Genomic DNA, 20,814 nt, shown 5'->3' with positions numbered 1-20,814 from the left:
ATGTGCCAGGGTGATGGAGTCCTAACTCAATGCTGAGGGTGTGGGGCACCCATAACCAAAGGGCAGAAGAAAAGGGCGTCCTGGGGCCAAGGAGGTGAGGCCATCACTCAAATAGAGGAGAATGGGGCCAGCTACAGAGGAACAGAGTTTTCATCCCAGAGAGTTTAGATGGTCGAGATCTAAAGCCCAGGGTCCCAGGGCCTCCATCCAGAACGCAGAAGGCATGGCCAACATCCAGACTCGGGAAGGTAGGACCTTCACCCAGATAGTCTCAGAGAAGAGAGGACATTTTCCGACCTTGAGGGAATGTATGTTGTTCTATTGAATTTTAGGATTCTTTTGTGTGTTATCCCACCTTTCCTTCAGTTTCTCCCATTTGTAATAAAAATGCCCACTTTGTGCATGTCATGTTTGATTTAGATAATTTTGAATTCGTAGTTGATTTAACACTTTTGGTATGATGTGATGGAGTAGATGTGCCTTGCATGCTTGTCAAAGATATGAATTTGGGAGAAGAGCCCAAGGCTACATTGTTATGGATTTAATTATGTCCCTCCAAACTGTGGGGGATGCACTTCTCTTTGTCAAGCCCATCGACTTGTGGTGTTTCTGCTGTAGCAACAATAGATAACTGAGGTGCCTTTCTTGCCTTCTAATCTTTGTTTTATTTTAGTTTTTTAACAAGTGAGCTCATGGCATTTACTTGGTCCAAGAACAATACAAGTGTCTTTGAGTTAAATACAAATCACCTGAAACTCTAACAATATACAAAAACGTGCCTCCTACACAGACCCACCAGGCAATACAAATTGACAGCCTTGGAAAGTCAACATTATTTTACAGTAATGTGTATAGTTCCCGTCTACCTTTAAAAATAAATTTCACTGCAGAGCACTTAATACTTCTGAATCTGTTTCAGATAAAGCATAAAAATCTAGATTTTTAGATCTTAAAAAAAATCATTAGATATAGGCTAAAAATAATTCTTCCAGCCAAAAATAAAGGCATAATGCTTATAAGTAGGTGTTAATGTTCCTAAACCACAGTTTTAAAAATCATTAAATGATGCTGTTGCTATTATGTGCCATCGAGTGGGCTCCTACCTACCCTGATCTTACACACGACAGTAAGAAGCACTGCACGGTCCTGCGCCAGCCTCACGCTTCTTCCGATGCCTCAGCCCACGGGCGCAGCCACTGCGACCATCCACGTCTTTGAGCGCCTTCTTTTCCCCTGCCCCTCCACTTTCCCAAGCACGATGTCCTGCTCCAGGGACTGCCCTCTCCTGACAACCTGTCCAGAGAATGGAAGATGCAGTCTTGCCATCTTTGCCTCTGAAGGGCGCTCTGGCCTTACTTCTTTCAAGACAGACCAGTTTGACCTCTTAGCAGGGCATGGTACTTTCAATATTTTTCTCCAGCACCACAATTCAAATGCACAGAGTTGAAATTCTCCTATGCTCTTCCTTATTAAATGATATCTGAGGGCATTTACATTGTTACATGGCTGCAATCATGGGCTCAATGGGCTCAAACGGAAGAATAATTGTGAGGGTGGCACAAGACTGGGCGGCTTCATTCCGTTGTACAGAGGGTGGCTATAAGTCGGAAGCACTCAATGGCACCTATAAACAACAAGGGCATTTGTGAACCGTGCAATGGTGGCACAGCAGGTTAAATATTAGGCTGCTGACCAAAAGGTCAGCAGTGTGAGCCCACTAGCTGCTCCCCAGGAGAAAGACGAGGTAGTTGGCATCGGAAGCTCTAGGGAGCAGTTCTGTTTTGCCCTGTCAGAGAGTGAGAATCAGCTCGATGATAATGGGGTTTGTTGTTTGTTTGTTTTTAAGGGAATTTACATTAAAAACAAAATATGCTCTGTACTGTTTTATCTCATGACTAGTTGTTTATACACACACTTTTCTCAAAGTTTCAAAACCACATTCCTACTTTCAATGCAGCATACTCTCGTGCTTCCAATAGGTCTAGCCAAACAAATGCTCTCAAAGGGGGCAGAATCATTTTCAAATCATTGGTGTGAATTTTTTTCCCTTTGAAACAAAGGACACAACAATATGATTCTCTTCAGACAACTCACTGCAGTAGAAGGTTCTGTTTAGAGGCGTATTTCTGTCTAATCCAGGGCTATTCTGTCCTCAAACTCGCGGGTTGGTTCTGTGTATGACTGCCTCTCACTGGCGTTCTCTTTCTCATCTAAGTGCTTCTGGGAACTGCTCTCTCCTTCATGATGCTGGCACTGTGTGAAGGGCCTGCTGCATCTGAATCGACTATGTGCTCATCACATTGTTCATGCACTCGGAGCATAGGTAGCTGAGTTCCATGGTCACAGCCATTGGCTATGCTTTTGCCAGCATCTTCAGCTTGCTTGAGTACCACTCTTTCTGGGGCATCCCCACCAACTTCAAGTTCAACATCCTTTCCTAGGCCTTCAAGTTTGTTAGAGAAGTAACAGGTTAGAATTCAGGACCAGAAATGATGCAGGATGCAGGTCAGGACAGCCTCTTCTCAGCTGTGCTCAAAAATATGAGGGGGGTACCCCAAAACAAAAACAGAATATTGTTTCCAAAGCTAGGTATCTAATATGTATCTATGTATCTTTTTTCTTTCTTTCTTTCTTTTTTTTTTTTTGTACAAAACAACCTTGTCACCTTCAAAGTACTCTCTATTACACTTAATACTTTTGTCAAATCTGTGATTCCATTCTTGGAAACAGTTTTCAAACTCCTCTGTTTGGGTGGTTGACAGCTCCTCCGTCGATTTTTCATCACCTCTTCTACATCCTCAAATTGCGGCCCTTTTATGTCCCTCTGCATTCTAGGACACAAGAAGAAGTCTCATGGAGTGAGGTTAGATGAGTAAGGTGGGTGGGGAAAGAGAGGCATGCTGTTTTTTGCCAAAAACTGGAGCTCTGAGATGGCTGTGTGAGCAGGTACATTGTCATGGTGGCAAAACCAGTCCCCCATCTGCCTAAAATCAGGCCCCCTTTGTCTCATACTCTTATGCAATCTTTTCAGAGCCTCTGAACAGAAAGTTTTGTTAATGGTCTCACCTGGTGGAACGAATTCCAAATGCACTATTCCCCTCACATGAAAAAAACAAATGAGCATTGTCTTGATCTTTGATTTCACTTGGCAAGCTTTCTTGGGCGGAGATGGTGATGGCATCTTCCACTGACTTGACTGACGTTTGCTTTCAGAGTTGTAAGAACGGCACCATGTCTCATCCCCAGTAATGACCTTGGGGGGAAACGTCTGGGTGGCTGTGAAGTTGTTCTTTCAAGGCACGGCACGTTTCCACTCAACATTCTTTTTCCTGGTCATTCAGAACCCGAGGCACAAATTTCACAGCAACCCTTCTCATTCCCAAATTGTCCGTTAAAATTTGCTGAACTGAGCTCCAAGATAGTCCAGATAACTTCCCCATCCCTTCAATGATCTGTTGTCGGTCTTCAAGCACAAGTGCATGAATTTTGTCCACATTTTCATCCATTTGGAAAGTTGAGACATCCGGAAAGACGTTTGTCATCAATTGACATTTCACCATTTTGAAACGAGAAAACCACTTGTACACTTGAGTTTTTCCCATAGTGCTGTCCTTGTAAGCTGTGTTCAACATCACAACAGTTTCTGTGGCATTTTTCCCAAGAGGGAAATAAACTTTCATAGCAGCAAGCTGTTCTCTTAAATCAGCCATCACAAAAAAATGAGGTTTGAGCAAAGCTGCTTTTTAAAAAAATTCACTGTGACCACATAGAACCTTCCCTGGTGACGCCACTGGTTGCACTAACTCAGAGTGAGTTGTTCCATGCTCTATGTTCTATGTCCCTAGTGCAAAAAATGCATGCTACAAAAGCCCCACCCAGTCAAGATTTTTTTACGTGTGTGTGTGTGTGTGTGTGTGTGTGTGTGTGTACACCCCCTCATATGTCTCTCTCTGGCCTTTGGCTTTGCCATCTCTCAGCCTGGCTTGGGCAAGTTTTACAAAGCTCTTTTAGTTCTGCTGATAATGCCCAGAGACACAGCACTCTTCCAGCAAACCTCCTGCCCAAAGGCCCAGCTTTCCTATTCTATATGCCACCCTCCTGGGACTGCTGCCTCTACTTCCACCATTTCTCTGTCATTTCTTGCTGTCTCTGTGGACTCCAGTATTAGCTATATCAATATATCTATCTATATCTATATATCTATGTCTACCTGTGTAACCATTTGCAAAGTGTTGGTTACTGTTACTGTTGTTGCTGTATATATGACAGCATTTACCATAGTTGCCCTTTACTCTTTTTCTTTGTAATAGTTGTATGGGGAACTCCTACAGAGAGCATAACATTCCACCCCTCAGTCACATCCAGCAGATACAATGGCTACCACAGTCAGTTTCAAAACATCTTTCTTCTTGAACTCCTTGTCCTTTAGTCTTATGTACCTCTGTGCCTTCATTTACCTTGGCCACATTGTGCTAACTTCTCCCATATTATATATTGCCTTTTCATCATCATAATTAGCATATGTCTATTATTTAGTGAGCAGGTGCTCAGGTGATGTCATGGGTTAGGAGTTGGGCTGCTAATTGTAAAGTCAGCAGGTTGAACCCACCAGACAGCCACTCCTTGGGATAAAGAGTGATAGCTTTGAATGCCGCCCCGCCCAAAGCCATTCTACTCTGCCCTATAGAGTTAGTACTATGCATTGTAATCAGCTCAATGGGTGGGGGAGGTGTTGCTCAATCAAATGACACATTGCACTGGACAAATCTACTGCAAGAGGCCAGTGTTACAGAGAGAACATTTCTTTCTTTCAGGACTAAAGGGCAACTGATCCAAGACATGGCTTTTTCAGTCACTTCATATACACGGGGAAACTGGGCAATAAACAAGGAAGACAGAAGAAGGCTTGCTTGATGTATTTGAATTACGGTATTGGCAAAGATTATTGAAGATGCATGGACTTCCAGAAGAGCAAATCCTGTCAGGTGTCCTGGAGTCAAGTCTTAGTTACACCAGAAGAGAACACTGTCCGCCCTGTGCCATCCTCCCAGTTGCTGTTAGGTTTCAGCCCCTGCTCTAGCCGCGGTGTCTGTCCACCCATTGTGCCGAGGGTCTTCTTCGTTTTTACTCCTCCTCGACTTTACCAAACATGATGCCCTTTTCCAGGGACTGGTTTCTCCTGATAACATGTCCAAAGTGGGCCATCCTTGCTTTTAAGGAGCATTTTCTCCTGGTTCCTAACAAATACCATTACAGCAATACGCACTGTTGTGGAGAAATTATGCTAACAAAGCACTATGTATGTAAGATATGATTCATATCTTACATATGATACAGAAGACTCGTTACCACCCATCCACAAAGTGAATATGTATGAAAAACTGAACTCATGATCTCATCCCCAAAGATTCTCTCTCTCTTTATTATATCCATCCATCCAGGAGCTGATACCAAATGTTGGTTTCACATTTCCTTTTCTCTCAGCACAGCTTGGGTGATGGGACTGTTCACATAGGATGTGTGTAACACTAGTAGGACGAGGTGGCCGGGTGAGTGGGGGTGGTGGTCAGTTTTAGTTCCTACTCCCCTGGCTATAAAGATGAGCCATCTCAGAAGAGAGAGAAGTCCCCTGGGCCACTGGAAGAAAACTGCCAGTGCAGCACATTGGCGATCGTTGCCTGCTGCCGAAAGTAGTGGAGGCCAAGACCAGAGGCACCAGAGACCATGGCAAGGAAACCATAAAACCCAACAGAAAAGCGGGGCTAAGACGTAGACTGTGAGGCAGGGCAGGGGTCGGCCTTCCTGGCCTGTGGAGACAGAAGCCAAGGCACCATGTGGCTGGGAGACTGAGAACCAGAGAGAGATGTGGCTGCAGGCTGAGAGGAGGCACTGCTGCAGAGCAATGACTGGATTCTGATGCTTTATGCTCCTGGCTCGTGGTAACCTGTTAACATCCCTCATGAACTCTGACTTGTGAGCGTTGTCTGTGCATTCTGTGTGACCTTTGCAACGTGGTATCGACCTCAGCAGAGAGGTAGAGTGCTGTGGCAGGAACAGGCAGTGGTACAATAGGATAATGACAACTGGAGGGAGAGGCATGTCTGCCTGGTGGCAAGAGGGAAACCCAAGGAGGTCACGTGTGCCCCACAGCATGCACAGCACTCACCCTTACCCAAACACCGGATTTGGAATCCTTGCCAGGTTGCATATTTCTACCTCACCTGTACATTTTCTCAGTCACTCACTAAGAACGTCGTGCATTAATTTGGCTACATATTTATTTACTATCATTAGACGTGGTGTGTTGTTGGTGGTGTTCAGTGCCCTGGAGTTGGTTCCAAGTCATGGTGACCCTACGGGGCACAGACAAGAACACAGCCCGCTCTTGTCCCATCCCCCCAATCATGGCTGCGTGGAAGCTCATTTTTGCAATGACTATGTCCGTTCATCTCATTGAGCACCTTCCTCTTTTTAACTGACTCTCTACCAATCACGATGTCCTTTTCCAGGGACTCGTCCCACCTGACAAACTATCCAAAGTATGTGAGATGAAGTCTTGCCATCCTTGCTTCTAGAGATCATTCCGGTTATACTACTTCCAAGACATTGATTTATGCTTCTGGAAGTCCATGGTTTGTTCAATATCTTTCCCTGACACCTTAATTACATGCATCGATTCTTCTCTGGTCTTTTTAATTCACGCTTTGACCTTCCCATGCATGTGAGGGAGTAAAACTCTCGTGGCTTGTGTCGTCATATCTCAGTCCGCAAAGTGGTGCGTGTGCTCTTCAACACTTCAGAGAGGGTTTGTGCAGCAGATTTGCCAGTGAGATCTATAATTTTACGTCTTGACTGCAGCTTCCGCGGGCATTGACTGTGGATCCAAGTAAAATGAACCCCTTGGAAGCGTCCATCTGTTCTCCACGTGTCGTGCTATTGTGTGAGGATTGTTCTTTTATTTAGGTTGAAGTGTGATCCATTCTGAAGGGGGAGTCTTGGATCTCCATCTGTAAGTGCTTTGCATCCTCTTCACTTGGAGGAAACAAGGTAGTGTCACCTGCATATCACAGGTTGTTCATGAGGCTTCCTCCAATCCTGATGCTGCAGTCTTCTTCATAGAGTACAGCTGATCATGCAGACTGAATAAAGTGATGGATCGCAGCTCCATCAGATCAGGGGCAACGTCAGTCATGTTTACTTCTGTACCGTCATGACTGACACATGCCTGACATGATAAATACTTGGTGAAAGCAATGCAAGTCACTCATATCTCTTTGATTTAATCAGACTAAAATAGTATGATATACACATTGTTTATCTTATAGCAAATGATATCAATAAAATCATCCTATTTTAGGGCCCTTTCCTACTGGGTTGATTTGGTTCAGCTGACAATTTTCTTGTCTTTCTGGAATTCATTCTGCTTCTCATATTTTTGTCACTATAATTCAAGTAAGTATGCCATTCGTCTGAAATGACAGCTAACAATCTATTCTGTTCCTAGTCTATGGCTAGAAGTAATGTTTGATACATTATTACCCCATATGTAAACAAAAATATTAAAAGATGTTATAACATGCCACAGTTTATCTTTTAATGTTAAAGGAATTTTAAATTAAAATATCGGTAAAGAGAGTAAAACGAAAGCATCTTGTGTTCAGGATTATAGTAGAATTCCATGGGGAATACCAACTAGCTTTAAATAATAACAATAAATTATACTATTATTTTATATGTGTAAGGAATTATGGTAACTGATACAAAAGAGAGAGCTAGGAGGAGGAAGGAAGGAAGGAAGGGTTTCCATATCACCGAACCCATTGTTTGAAATGGAATTGGAATAGAAGTCTCTCTCTAAAGAACAGTGGTTCTCTACCTTCCTAATGCTGTGACTCTTTAATACAGTTCCTCATGTTGTGGTGACCCCCAACCATAAAATTATTTTCATTGCTACTTCATCACTGTGATTTTGCTACTGTTATGAATCAGGCGACCCCTGTGAAAGGGTCGTTCGACCCCCCAAAGGGGTCCGACCCACAGGTTGAGAACCGCTGATTGGAATAAGCATCCCTCACCAGGCTTCCAAAATAGGTGTGAAAGGGTTAACAAGCAGCCTAGAGGCTGGAATCCTGCCTGGACCACTCTCTGCTGAAGCAGCTGTGTAAGCAACTTGCAGTAACCTTCAGAGCAGCTGTTAGGAGCGGCAGAGAATGAGGGTCAGCCCATCTGAGAAGAATAGGTCAAATCAGCAATTTTACACAGAAAAATTCAAGGCAAACTTACTTGCTGAGTTTTTCACAATTTGTTTTGCCTAAAACCTGTTCTTCCATCTCGTGAACTGTTAACAAACAAGACCAGAAAAGCTAGATGACACCAGTTCTTATTTTCAAGAAGGGCCCGTGGGATGCACCCCCAGACGTCGTGTTTCGAGGTTGGTTGTGGCGGTGGAAGGGATTGAGACTCCCAGGGACCCCGTGTGTGCAGAAATGGACTTCAGACCAGCTCGTTCTGGTTCCACTCTGCGGAGAACTTGCATTTCCACCCAGATAAACTGAAGCAGAACCTACATTTCCATAAGATCCCCAGGTGATCACGATGTACTCATCAGAAACACTCGGCAGTCTGTAAGAATCACTCTGGGATCATGTCTGAATGTAGATTTGGACTCAGTATATCTGGAGTGGAAATTCAAGCTCTCAGCAGGAGGACAACCGGATGGACAGGAACAGACTGAGCCAAGTCCTCGTGCAAAGGAGACCTGCCTCCCCAACGTGCTTGTTGTTGGGTCTGGTTTGGGTTTTTTGTATGTTTTTCTGTGTATGAAATCCAGGATAGGTAAATCTGTAGAGTAACTGGATTGATATTTTCAAAGGTTTATGGCAGAGGAGGTTGGGGAGAAATGGGGAGCTAGTAATAATGAATATAAGATAAAAGAAAATGTTCTAAAATCCATTGTGATGATTGCACAACTCTAATATGTTTAAACAATTGAATTATCTGATGTGTGAATTATATGTCAATAAATGTCTGACTTGAAAACAAAGATTCATCTTTCAGAAGAAAATGATGTTATATGTGTAAGATACTTAACATTATGCCTTAAGGCGGGCGCCCGTGTGGTCTGATCCACCTGAAACCTCCCCTGTTCCTGGGGAAATTAACTGATGTTTTTACCAACCTGATAGTCTTCCTTATGGATCGGCCAGGGGTTCTCATCCAACAGAAACTGGATTCAGGACAGTGGCTCATGGCCTGGCCGCAGTTTGTTCGTGAGCATGGGGCCCTCGCTTCTGGTGAGGCAATCCAAATGTTCTCTTAAGCTCCAGTGCTTGTATGTTTGCTGGGTCACTTGGGAGTAGGGAGCGAGTGTCTGTCCTGCTCCGGGTAGCAGTGGGGAGCAATGAGAAGCAGGCAGCCGGGCTCGGTTTCCCGCCATGGATGGAAGACAGTGTGGAAGAACCAGGTCAACGGCAGCAAGAACACAGAGAAAAGACCCATCCGACTGCTGTGGAGCTCGTCTTTCAGTTACCTCGGAAACCAGCTGGGGGGTTGTCACTGGTAGCTCATAGCTCTTTTTTTTTTTTTTTTAATCATTTTATTGGGGGCTCATACAGCTCTTTTCAAAATCCATACATCTATCCATTGTGTCAAGCACATTTGTTGCCTTCATCATTCTCAAAATATTTTTTTTCTACTTGAGCCCTTGGTATCAGTTCCTCATTTCCCCCACCTGCTCCCTGCTCCCTTCTCCCCTCCTCACAAACCCTTGATAATTTTCTTTCATGTCTTACACTGACCGATGTCTCCCTTCACCCACGTTTCTGTTGTCCATCCTCCTGAGAGGGGGTTATAGGTAGATCATTGTGATCGGTTCCCCCTTTCTACCCCCCATGAACTTCCCCTTACCCTCCTGGTATCACTACTCTCATTATTGGTCCTGAGGGGCTTATCTGTCCTGGATTCCCTGTGTTTCCAGCTCTTATCTGTACCCATGTACATCCTCTGGTCTAGCTGGATTTTTAAGGTAGAATTGAGATCATGATAGTGGGGGTGGAGGAAGCATTAAAGAACTAGAAGAAAGTTGTTTGTTTTATCGGTGCTATACTGCACCCTGACTGGCTCATCTCTTCCTTATGACCCTTCTGTAAGGAGGTGTCCAATTGTCTAGAGCTGGGCTTTGGGTCTCCCCTCCGCACTGCCCCTCATTCACAGTGATAGGATTGTGTGTTCTGGGTCCATGAGGCCGGCAGTGTGCAGTTCTGATAATACACAGCTACTCCCAGCAGTTGAGCAAACAGCGAATACAATTGTCGAGAGTATTGATCATGGTTTTGAGTCCCCAAATCAGAATTCTTAGTCTGAAAAAGAATGTCTCACATTAACAATTTTCTGAAAATCCCCACAGATGTGTGAATTGTCAAAGATACTTTGTCAAATACTTAACATATCACCTTTTTAAAAAGATGAAAACTAGAAGGTGGGAATATCTTGAAAACTCTGCTAAGGCTGGGTAGCATGGTCTGGAGTATTGAAAGATATAAACATTTAAGGAAAAGACACAGAATAGGATTATTCACTCATAATGGGGGGGGGAATTCTGAATTAAAAAAATAACTCACTACCATCTAATCGATTCCAACTCACAGTGACCCTCTAGGACCAAGTGGAACTGCCCCTGTGGGTTTCGAAGACTGTAACTCTTTGTGTGAGTAGAAAGCCTCATCTTTCTCCCGCAGAGCGGCTGGTGATTTTGAACTGCTGACCTTGCAGTTAGTAGCCAATTGAGTAACTCACTATGTCACTAGTATCTGAAAATGACATCAAGATTATACTCCTAGGGGTGCCAGAACAAATATATGATATCTGATTATTCCTGTGGAGAATTTCACATACAAGCGTAGGAAGAAAGAATATATATGTGTGTTAAAATGCATCTGAAAGCCACCAAGCATGAAGCAAAATAGATTCCGTAGCTAGGAGTCCAAGACCATCTCCTCGCCCAGGTTGAAGGTTTTCAGACGTGCAAAAGAGGCCAAGGCTGTCTTCATGTTTTCTCAGGAGCAGGTAATCTAGCCATGCCCCAAACCTGAGCCCAAATGCATTCTGTATGAAAACCTCCCACTCAGTGAATTGTTCCCTGCGCTGCACTTGTGTAAGTGTGTGTTTCTGCTGTATAGTATAGCCATTTCACGCTGAAATATGAGCTTTTCAAGTATACAGAATATTGGGGGGGGGGAGCTAAGTGTTTAACCAAATTGATTGTTTTCTTCTCCAAAGAACTGAACTGGAGAAATGAATTAAAATTCAATGCCTAAGAAATTATATTAACATAAACTTCATGGCCTCATATTTCTATTCCCTGAGGATAAAAGCAATGACTTTTTTTTTCTAGTCATGGCCATAGTAAGAAATACCTTTTAGTTGGCAACACTGTATACGTGAACATGGATACATAAAACGGAAACGGAAACACTTAAAACACTGGACATGCTCTGGCTTGAGTCTGTTTTTCTCTGTGTCTCTGTCTCTTGAATAATGCTGATTGTGACCCATTAGATCACGTCAGACCCCTGGTAAGTCAGCTCACAGTTTGAAATTTTCGAGTTCTAATGAAAGCTTGGCATGTGTGGCTTGGTGAGTACCGATCAGAGTTGAATCTTCAAAACAAAACAAAGCTTCAACCATAGCTACAGGTCTACAGGCTACTTAGTGCATTAATCACAGAATTATAAAACCATCGGAATATTTGTCCGGACCAAAAAATGAAATAATTAAACCTCCGGCATTGACCGACTGGCAATGAGTTTGGTTGTTGTTGTTTTTTCCAGTCAGTCTAAACATCAGGAATTTCAAATTCTCGTTACAAAGTCTCAAACCCATTCATGCTTTTGAATAGTTTAAATTCTCACCTCTTTGTAGATCCTATGTCTAAATCTCCAACCATTTTGCCTCCCCCTGATGATTTTGACAATGTAAGTAAGTGGCTGATGTGGCTGGGTTCTTCTCCGTGTGTTTTTGACATTACTGCTTGGTGGGTTTGTTTTTGTTTTGTTTTCATTGAAATCTGCAGCCATCACTATGATTTTATAAGTAGAACACCTCTTTCCCTATATGTGGGGTGAGAGGAGAGGGGTCCCCCACAAATCATCACAGGTTTGGTAGGTGCAATTGTACAGCGATAATAAGTAAAGATTATAGTAAAGTCATAGAGAGCATGAGAGGTAAAAGATAGAGTCAAGTAATGGAGTCAGATGCAATTCATGGTAGCATTGCTCACCTCAGCCCCGTTTGATGGCCCTCGTGGGGGGAACCCGGCCACGAGAGGAGGAGCAGCTTCGGGGACCGAGAAGCGGGGAGCCTCCAGGCCCCAAGGACGGGGAGAGCTTCCTGGGCTCTGGAGAGAGCTTTTTCTTTATTGCTTCAAACATTCTCTCCTTTTAGGAGGACATGATTACAGAAGCACACGTCACAGGAAGGGGCAGTACAATAGGCGTACACATTGTAGGAAGGGGATCTATGATAGGCATAAGTGTAACAGGAAGGGGATGAGCTAGGGGTGTGCCCATAGGAATGGGAAGGTCTAGGGTTATACATGTGACAAGATGGGCCTAGATTCATGATGGCAACCTAACCTTGGTCATCCTTGGACGGGTTTGACCTCTCTGGTGTCTCCTACAAGGAAACAGACAACTACTATCCTTATCAGAAGGGCGTGGGCCCTACTTGTTGTGGGATAAACAGTGGTGTCTGCTTGGTCTAGATGGCTGATAGGTCTCAGGGAGAATGACCCCCAATCCACTCCTGATGGCCTCCAAAGTGTACAGTCATTCTCAAGCAGCTAAGTCTGGCATATATTTTGGGGAGACAGCTTGAGAGAAATCCTTCTGTTTCCCACACCTATATGATACAAGCACAACCCAAACCTGGACCAGTTACCATTGGCTGTGGCTCAATGTGCGTTGGAGTAGAACTATGTTCCATAGAGTTTTTGGTGACTGATTTTTGGGAAAACAGATCACCGGGCTTTCTTTCTAAGGCCTCTCTGGGTGGACTTTAGCTGGCAGCCTGTCAGTGAACAGCCCGGCGGGTTCATTGCTTGCACTGCCCAAGGACACCTATTTCACAAATGTCTACCTTGTCAAAGTAGAGAACACGCATATTTTAATGAACGTATGAAAGAGAAACCCAATATGCATCTTAACAGATTCCAAATCCATGCTACAAAGGCTTGCTCTATTCCTGATTCTTACAGTCTAATGCCAGGAGCAAGGAAAATCCTCGTTTCTCTCTCCACTCTTGCCAACATGGTCACTGGAAAAGGGGCCCAAACAAAAGCACTCCCCCCCGGAGAAGAGGAACACTGCTCACCAAAGCAGTGGCTTTTCCACCCCGCTCAAAGGGCAGAAAACAGGCCTCTGACAGGCCACTGCAGTGCAGCCATCTGTCGCACCTGTCGTGGAAAGCAGTTGGCCTGGAGACCATGTTGTGGATGGAAATCAAGCGCCGGCTTTTACAGAAGCTCCAAGTCCGCTTGGGTCCCAATTCATTGCTGTAGCGAGTGCTTTGTGAAATTCCATTTAGACGGAGATTTTACAAGGAATTACACTGTACCCATGGGTGGTCACAACCCTGAAGACATAGGGTGTTGACCCTTTTTTTGAACTCAGGTTGTGGCTGTAAAAGGGTGGTCTCTAAGATCTATAACTTGAATGGTAATGAATAGGTTTGCTATTTTGAAAAATGACTTCTTCTTCACATGCCTTTATAATATTCAATAGAACGTGGTCGTCAATACATAAGCATGTGTGTGGATGCACACACACGTATACGTACACATATTGGTAAATAAAATGCGGACACTTACTGCAGGGCTTCAGACTGAAAATGTCAGTTTGACTTGACTAATATTGCCACATGGTATTTAGATGCACATAGGATACAAGTATAGCCAGTGCAGTCCATTCTTTTGAAGCTTTAAGGAGAAAAAACCACTTTTCCATGATAGTGTTATGTAGGAACCCTGGGTGCAGAGGCATCTCTGAAGCCGTTTACAAAGTGCCGACCCAAAAACATAAGTGCCATGGAGTGGATGCCGGCTCACCGCGGCCCCACAGGACAGGGCGGACCTGCTCCTGGGCGTTCCCCAGCCCGTAACTCATTATTGGAGTAGAAAGCCCTGTCTTTCCCCTGAAGAGCCACTGGTGGTTTCAAACTGCTAACCTTGCGTTTAGCAGCCTAATGTGTAACCGATACACCACCAAGGCTCCCCCACCATCACTGGAAATCCTCTGCTTCACAGTTGTCCTCCGGAGCGTGAGATTGTCATGGCTCAAAAGTGGGTCAACCCCACAGCGACAACTGTTTTTGCTTGTTTCCTTGTCACTAATAGATGAGTCCTCTGGCAGACTCGATGGTCAGTAAAACTTGCAAACAATATGGTGACGACACTGAAAGTTCTAAAGTTCTAAAGCAGCCCAAGTGTCCTGCAGTGGAAGAATGGATAAAGAAACTATGGTGCCTACACACAATGGAATACTACGTATCCCTAAAATAACAGTAACAACAGCATGAAATACCGCATGACATGGAAGGACCTGGAAACCATTATGCTGATGCAGTGAATCCACTACTCTAAGGTAAAACACCAAATGATAAATTTGGGATACAAATTCCCAAACAAAGGATTAGAGAGCCTGCCTGGCATCCACCTACCATACATCAACTCCCTTATGTGCACATCTTAGGAACCACCCAGAAAGAGGAGCCCTCACCTCAGTTGGGGCCAGTCCTTCAAGAAGGGGGGAAAGGGGGAAGACCTGGTGCCGTGTGCCACTGAGATAAGTTCTAGCCCAATCAACAGTCCCTCCACAGGAATGAGAAGAGAGCCTTGTAGGATCGGTGAGCTGACATCAGGGCAGGGGAGCATCAAGATTTCAAAGGAAGCATTCACACTTCTGTTGGTAGAAATGGAGAGGAGCAACTTTCTATCAGGAATGGTCGCTCAACAAAATTATATAGAACCTAACGGGAGAATAACCCCGAACTCCGTTCCTGATTAGACAGGTTTGGGTTATTTCTTCTTCAGTGACCCACGCCATGTGCCATGTGCCACGGGCTAAGGTGACCTTAGAATCGGTGCTTTGGAAGAACATGGCATCCCTCATAGGCCACACCAGAAGGATTCGACGTGGAAACCCCACTGGATGAACTGGGATTCACCTCAAAATTAACTGTAGTCCTTGGACTTAAGACTGAAATTCCCTGGTGTGAGCAGAAACAAATGATGGCCACCGCAGAGCTGTGGAATTATTGGTGATTGTTGGACCTTAGTTAGGACCTCTGGCTTTACGAGAGTCTAATGAATGGGAGCCCAGAACCACAGTCGATGTCCTCCTGACTTCACGGTGACATGTGTTCACCTGTTCCTCAAGGTTCATGCACTTGTAAATGGATGTTGCTGGAAACGTTCCCCTCGTACCAACTCCCACGGTCAGTGTACACAGAGCTCAATCATTGAAGAGTTCAGTCTGTACAAATCAACAGCTCATGATGGTGGTTCAGAACTGGCCTGTTTTTGCCTAAGCATTTCCCAACAAGATGGCAAATTCTATGCTATTTGATAAATTAATGACACTATCTATAGAATTGCCTTATGTCCCAGGGAGCTGATTGATAATGTTCTTTGTCATAAAATGATAATGAGACCTCTAAAGTGAACCAGAGTTGCACACAATCTGTGGACAAATGAATGGGTTTCTTTTATATATATTTGTTGTTTTCAGCTTTTTAAAATGTATTTCCCAGTTTACGAAGCACAGAAGGGGTGGATGTATAATTAGTGTCATGGCTTATCTGGGGTAGGGGGGAGGTGGCAGGGAAATGGGAAGCAAATACAGGGGCAAGGAGGATGCTCTAGAACTGGTTGTGGTGATGTATATGCAACTCTTTTTAAATATGACTGAATTGGGGAAGTGTATGATATGCTAATTATATCTCAATAAAACTACTGAGAAAAAACTAATAAAAATAGTGTGCCGGTATGTTTTAAAAACCCAGTCTACTTCTTTTCCTCGCCTTTTAAAGTATCGATGATTGAGATGTGGTTAATTCATATGAGTCTTCTAGCCATAATTTCTTATGTGATGTATGATAACTTGGGACTCTGTGCGTGTGGCTAGAATCCCATTTTGGAGGGAATCCTCTGCTCTACTAACGGGCAGGACCAAAGTAGGGTTCAGACCTGACCTTAGTAGAGGGTGCGCACCAAGTCATAGCCTTTGTTTCCTTAGGCATTGGATCTACAGCAGGGTCTGGGTTTTTTGGGTTTGGGAAGTAGGGCTATTAATTAACAACCTACCACTAGGAGGCAGCATGGAACTAAGAATCAAGAAGTTTGGCTTGCTGGACCTCAGTTGTTTGTCCTTGATCAAGTCATTTAACCTCTTGGAGCTTCAGTTTTCATGCCAAGAGTTTTATATAATTATGACTCTGATCCTTTGGGAGGGTTTACAGTTCTGTGGAACCTGAGTGACATTCACCTACTGGTGTGGATGGAGCCTCCTGAGGTAGGGGTGGGGTGAGGGATGGTCTCCATTCTATGGCAGAGCAGCTTGGTCCAAGGCCCCCCTCTGAATTGCTGGAAGTGGCGTGGTCAGGGATTGGTTTGATGTGGTGGATGGTCAGGACGGTGCATATGCAGGTCAATATCTGTGGGTTGACGGCTGCCTCTGGGATCAGAATGTCATCTGTGTGGTCAACGCTTCCCACAGGCATCCCGCCTCCGTGTGGCCTGAGCACTGCCCACCTCTACTTTCGTGATAGTTGTTTTATGCACAGACCATAACGGGGAAACAACGTTTCTATATGTTAGAAAGGACAAATAAATGACCCCTGATTTCTCTTCTAGTTAGGATTGGTGGTTCTCTGCCATAAAACAGCATAGGACAATGATTTAAAACAAAACAAAACAAAACCATGCTGATGCTGGAGCCAGGGTGTTGGGTAACTCACCATGCCAGCTTGGCAAATCCCTTCATCTGTTAACTCGGGTCCTTCCGCTCTGAAATGAGAGACTGGTCGCATCTGTTTTCCCGAGTTGTGATGGAGACTGAATGAGTTAATCAGTGGACAGCATTTGCTGTAATGCTTGACATACGGTCATATTTTAATAAATGTTAGCTATTTTAGGGAACCGATTACAAGGATCTATATGTGACCTCCTCCCTGGGGGACGGACAACAGGAAAGTGAGTGAAGGGAGACGCTGGACAGGGCAGGATATGAAAAAATAATAATTTATAAACTATCAAGAGCTCACGAGGGAGGAGGGAGCAGGGAGGGAGGGGGGAAAAATGAGGACCTAATGCGGGGGCTTAAGTGGAGAGCAAATGTTTTGAGAATGACAAGGGCAATGAATGTACAAATGTGCTTTACACAATTGATGTGTGTATGGATTTTGATAAGAGTCACATGAGCTAATAATAAAACGATTATAAATAAATAAATAAATGTTAACTATTTTAAGTGTACTTACCCATTTCCTTCATAGTATGTATGTGTGTGAGACAGAGACTGTAACTCGTGCTTAACTAGAGTAATCTAAGTAAGGACGTACCGTGTTCCCCAACAATGTGCTGTTTTAACACCGTTAAGTATTTTTAATACAGGCAAATGGATTAGTTGACAGTTTATTATGACTGTTACTAGAATGAATCACGATGCTGAGATAAACTTTTTTATTTTTTCAATTCTTGAGTATATATTCTTTAGTGAAAAAGAAATGTCATCTCTAGGCTGAAACCTTTTCAATTAGAGTCAAGCCTTTATGTGGGAGAAAATCTATGGACCACTTCCAGAGCTAAGGCTGCACAAGAGGCCAGAAATGAGAGTGCCAGGGGAGTGTGTATTATGCAAGTTAGCCAAGTCCGGTGTGTTGGGTGTTGTTGTTGCTGTGGTTTTACGAGAGTGCCAGGGTGCCTGTCCTCTTATCTCATCCACACTGTACGATCAGCAGGGCTCAGGGAAGCAAATGGGTCTAAAATAATTGTATAGATGTTGCAAAGTACAAATACAGGACAATTTGAAATCCAAGGGACGCCATTCATTTAGCAACTCTAAGTAGATTCCATTAGATTTGGTTATTTTTGTAGTTGTGTCTGAATCATTCGATTCATCTAGAATCTATGATGAAAGCAATTTTTAAATCTCATCTTTTAAAGGCTTAAGATTTAATAAGCAGCAAGCTAAAAATCTAGTTAAATGTGTAACTCATTCATACAAATAATCAATAATGGGATTTATTGGAGAATATAATAGCTAGTATAACACTTAATCTTGAGCAAGTGAATAATTTGTGAAAGACTGCATGACTTTTTCTGAAATTTATACTGACATGGTGAGGTTGTGATTTCAAAATCTAAAATAATAAAAAAAATTACAGGATGAATTTTTAAGATCTGGAATGTGAAAAACATGATTGATACTGTGAAATCATTGTTTTAATTACATTTTGTTCACTATTGGATCACATCCATTGCCTTGTAATGCTGGTTTTTGTAACTTGAAAAATTCTCCTCACCCTCAATTCTGTTTCTTGTACCTTCTCCCTGTGGCTCTGCCTCTCCAAGGCTATACACGCACATCATGTATACACATGTTGCCATTAAAGAGAAAAACAAAAATTAGTGTTTGTCATATGTATGCATTTATTTTAATGAACTCGTACGTCACTGAAGAATCCAAGTCCACTTCAATCTTACCCCTCCTCCTTCCATCCCCACTCAGACCAAAGTCTAGATCAGAGGAGTAAGGAATCTGGAAGGTTTCTAAGACTGTGAGCCTTCTCTCTCCCTCCCTCCCGCCTTCCCTCCCTGCCTCTCTCTCTCTCTGTTTTATTTTAACTTTATTCATTTATTTTGGTTTTTAAAGGAAAACATATCCTGTGTAGTCGCACTGTCCTTCCCATCAATAAAATCAGTTATAGTAGCCCCCTAGACCCCCCAGACCTGCGGCTCCTGGTTTCCCTCCCATCCTTCCACCCCATCATTTCCTCTCCCTCCCGCCTCCCTGTCCTTGGACTCCTCTTAGTCTTCTAAGTCTTGTCATCTGATGTGAAAATCACTTTCTTTTTCTTAGTTTTCCCTTATAATAATGGTGTCATTAAGCACTTTATAAGATTGACTAACTGTGCTAAGCATCACCTTTTCTGGTTTTGACCATGTCTTGCCATGTTTAAGAGCGTCGTCATGGTTTTTTATTACTGCATAATATTCCATTGTATGAATGTACCAGAGTTTGTTTATCCATATCGTCTATATTTCTTAGCCAGGATGTTGGTGTGGGGGGATAATTGCTCCTGCTCAGTTCCTGAGACTGGGCCAGAGGCAACACCGAGGGTGAGGGTGACTTGACTGAGTCTCTAGGGTTTGTCTCTCTGCTTTGTAGGTTCATAAACTCAACATGGTCCATGTACCTAGTGTGTATCAGCCTCTCCAACAGATGGCCGTCTCCTATTGCAATTAGTCCCATTGCAGTGTTTCGTTCTGTTGGGCATAAGGTTCCATATGGGTGGGAGCTGATCAATGGCACCTAACAGCAGCATTACAACTAGAGAGCCCTGGTGAGTTTATGTAGAATGCATTGGGCTATGATCCTCAAGGTAGCAGTTTGAAACCACAAGCCACTTAGTGGGAGAAAGAAAGGGTTTACTACTCCCACAGAGAATTACATTCTCAGAAGGTCACAGGCGCAGTTCTACCCTGTCCCATAGGGTCGCTGTGAGTCAGCATCAGGTTGATGGCATGAGTATTAAGATTCTATCTAAGCTTTTCTAAGCTTCATTTAGTCAGGGACTGCCTCATTTTCCTCCCCATTATGACCAAAGTGCCAACCATAGTGCTTTGCATGTAGCAGCCATTCAAAAGGTAATCGTTGGAAGGAAGAGAGAAAAAGAACGGGAGGAAGAGCTGAGGAGGGGATGAGGTGCCGAGTACTAGACCGTCCAAACATATGAAAGCTTAGTATGCCATCCAGCCTCCTCAGACAACACACTGGTAATAACGAGTAAACTAGTGGCTCATCGGATTCTGTATTTTCCTTTCTAGAAAATCAAAAGGAATTCTTAGGAGTTAATTTAGTCATCTTTATTTATAGCACCCTTGATTCCTTTAAGCTGTCTGGACGGTTCACCAGCTGAGAGTTCAACTGTTAGCCATCAAGGTTGACAGAAAGTATCCAGAGGGGACAAGGACTGGCGAGCTACTTCCAAAAGGTAACAGCCATTGACAACCCTGTGGAGTGCAGTTCCACTTGAATGAACACATACGTGGTCGCCATGACGAGGGATTGACTTCACAGCAGCTGGTTTGGTTTGGCTTGGCTTTTATTCCTTTAAGAGAATACAGTCTCTCATCAGAGAGTTGGCATAACTGGTGAATCATTAACTTTTCCAGTTAAAATTCTAGCGGTACCTCTCAGTGATTTAACTCTGGTCAGATGTTCGGACTTCTAAAGTCATAATAGCCAACAAAACAAAAGCTTCTGTCAGCAAGTCAATTATGATACCTAGCAACCCTATATACACGTTTCTGAGATGGTAAATCCTTAAGCTAGCAGACAGTTTATCTTTTTTTCTGAAGAGTAGCTGGTGGGTTTGAAATGCTGCCCATGAGATTAGCATCCCAACATCTAACTGACAATATTGTTGTTGTTTTGCTGTTGTTGCTATTTGGCGCGAATGAGTCAGTTCCAACACATAGAAGTCTTTTGTACAATGGAATGAAATACCTCCAGTCTTGTGCCATTCTCACAATTGTTT

At 43.6% G+C, this 20,814-nt stretch overlaps 1 pseudogene; it reads left to right on the top strand.

Moving 5' to 3' along the window:
- Window positions 1-223: 223 nt before the first annotated feature.
- Window positions 224-20,814, top strand: part of LOC101641552 — a 119,062-nt pseudogene continuing 98,471 nt past the window's right edge.

Source organism: Echinops telfairi, unplaced genomic scaffold (assembly GCF_000313985.2).
Source record: "Echinops telfairi isolate 266 unplaced genomic scaffold, ASM31398v2 ScPeMD7_12;HRSCAF=54, whole genome shotgun sequence".
NCBI lineage: Eukaryota > Metazoa > Chordata > Mammalia > Afrosoricida > Tenrecidae > Echinops > Echinops telfairi.
Note: the sequence above shows the minus strand (reverse complement) of the source record. Positions and strands in the feature narration are given on the sequence as shown.